Here is a 2,146-nt window from a genome sequence, read left to right on the forward strand (position 1 = left end):
CAGGTGGGGCAGGGCCAAGCCTGGCCCCGACGCTGCGCAGCTCTTGTGGCCCCTCCAGGCAGTCGCTCATGACGTGCCTGTTTCGCGCTCGCCTTCGGTCCCGCCCGGTTGCCACCAGCGAGCCGGCCACGCGGGATGCAGGTCTCCCATAGGAGCCTCCGGAGCCACTCTGCGCCGCCCGGCCCGCAGCCGGCAGCTCCTGCGGCAGCAGGTTCCTCCAGGAGAGGCCTCGATGGCCTGCGGAAGCCCCCTCCCGTTCCCTTGGGATGACTGACGAGCCGCGAGTCCGCCGCGGGGGCGCTCTCTGCGCTGGCGGGACCTCGTGTCACACGCCCCGACCGCAGGGCACGTGTGTCTCTTCCCTCCTCCGCACGCGGCTCCCTCCACCTAGGGGACTCCCGCGTGGGTTCCTCCTCTCCTTTGTTGGACCCTCTCCCTCTGTCCCACCAAAAGTTGGCGCGAACCCCGGCCCAGGTCCTGGATATGCTTTCTTGAGTGTTCTAAAAAGGCTCCTTGACTGAACTGAGCGATGGCCGACAGGCTCAGCTTGCCGGCATAACTGTCTGGATTTTTCTTTTCCCTTTTCAGCCTATTGTATTTATTTTCAATTTAGCATAACCGTCTTTGAACTCCGGGTTCATCTGCGTGCCCATTACCTCTCTGGGCCCCCTGTGCCCAGCAAGGGACACCTACATGGAAGGACTTGGGAGCTTGGAGGATGTAACACGTGCTGGCTGGTGTCCCCTCAGACGGGATCGTGGCAGACACCACCTAATAATCTGTCCTCTCTGCCAGCCTGGTCCATGGTGCTTAGACCAAAAACCTGGAACTCGGCTGTGACTCTTCCTTCAGGAACACCTGAACCACATTCAGATGACAAGAGCCCTGTTAGTCTTGGCTCCAGAAAGATACCTAAATCCAATCATTTCTGACCCTGTCCACTGCTAACAGCCTACTCCTATTAACTTCCTATGATTGCTGTGACAAATCACGAATTTGGTGGCTAAAGACAGCAGGAATTCTCTCACGATTCTGGAGATCGGGAGCCAGCATCTCGGTGTTGGTAGGGCCACATCCTGATATGGGATGCGAGACAGTCCCTTCTTTTCCGCTTCTGGCTTCCCGGAGTGGCCAGCATTCCCAGCTGTCTCCGGGTCACAGTTCTTCCACTTCTGTATCGGGCCTCCCTCTGCTTCTCTCTCACAAAGATGCTTCTAAGTGCATGAAGTCCACCCAAACTGGGGCCAGCAGATGGCTTACTGGCTATGTTGCTGGACTCCCACGTAGTCCACCGGGTAAAACTCACACCAGGTGCCTTATGTGAGCGTGCCCCAAATCCCAAGAGAATGGAGGGGAAGGAATTGCGGCGTGGCCACTCCCCCCCAGGGGTGATTTCTTGCCTTCTGTCTCTCCATGGGAGCTCGTGTGCTATATAGCAAAAATCTCTGAACAAACATACAAAAAAAGTCCACCCAAACAACCCCCATCTCAGTATCTTAAAACAAGTGTATCTGCAAAGTGTCTGTCTCTTGGTGAGTTCCAGGGATTCAGGTATAGGTGTCTTTTCTGGGCTGTTTTTTAGCCTCTCAAATCACATCATCTCTCACTTGGCCACACCAGCTCATTGGATCCACCCTGCCACTCTCACCCTCACAAAGCAGGGAACAGACCTCGAGGAGCCAATCTGCATAAAACCTCTCCCTCCAGCTGAGCCTGTCCAGTCTGCAGCTGGCGGGCAATGCTGATGCTGTTTATGTAAAACTCCCAGCTGGGCAGGGGAGGTGGCGGTGAGGGCGTGGTACTTGCCTTCCTAACATTTATCTGTGTGGATTCTATGGCACCCTAGCCCCCTTCTCGTCACCTGTCGTGACATTCGGCATAGCCAGATCTAACCATGCTGCGCACGCTCTGGTACTCTGTCTTTCTACAAAAACAGAAATCATCGTCCACTCCCCTGGCCCAAGGAGGAGAACCCAATTGCTATGGCGTTTGATCAGGCCCTGGGCCTGAAACCCAACGCTCGCGGGTCGGCAGAGGGAGGGGCGCTCTTCTGCGATTTGGAAGGTCGGTTTGGCGACCCGCGGCCGGCCTTACCCCGCCCGGCCCTGTCATTTGCATGAGTCCCCTTGCCCGCCCCGTCCGACCG

The sequence above is a fragment of the Tupaia chinensis genome, unplaced genomic scaffold (assembly GCF_000334495.1).
Source record: "Tupaia chinensis unplaced genomic scaffold, TupChi_1.0 Scaffold000214_1, whole genome shotgun sequence".
Lineage (NCBI taxonomy): Eukaryota > Metazoa > Chordata > Mammalia > Scandentia > Tupaiidae > Tupaia > Tupaia belangeri.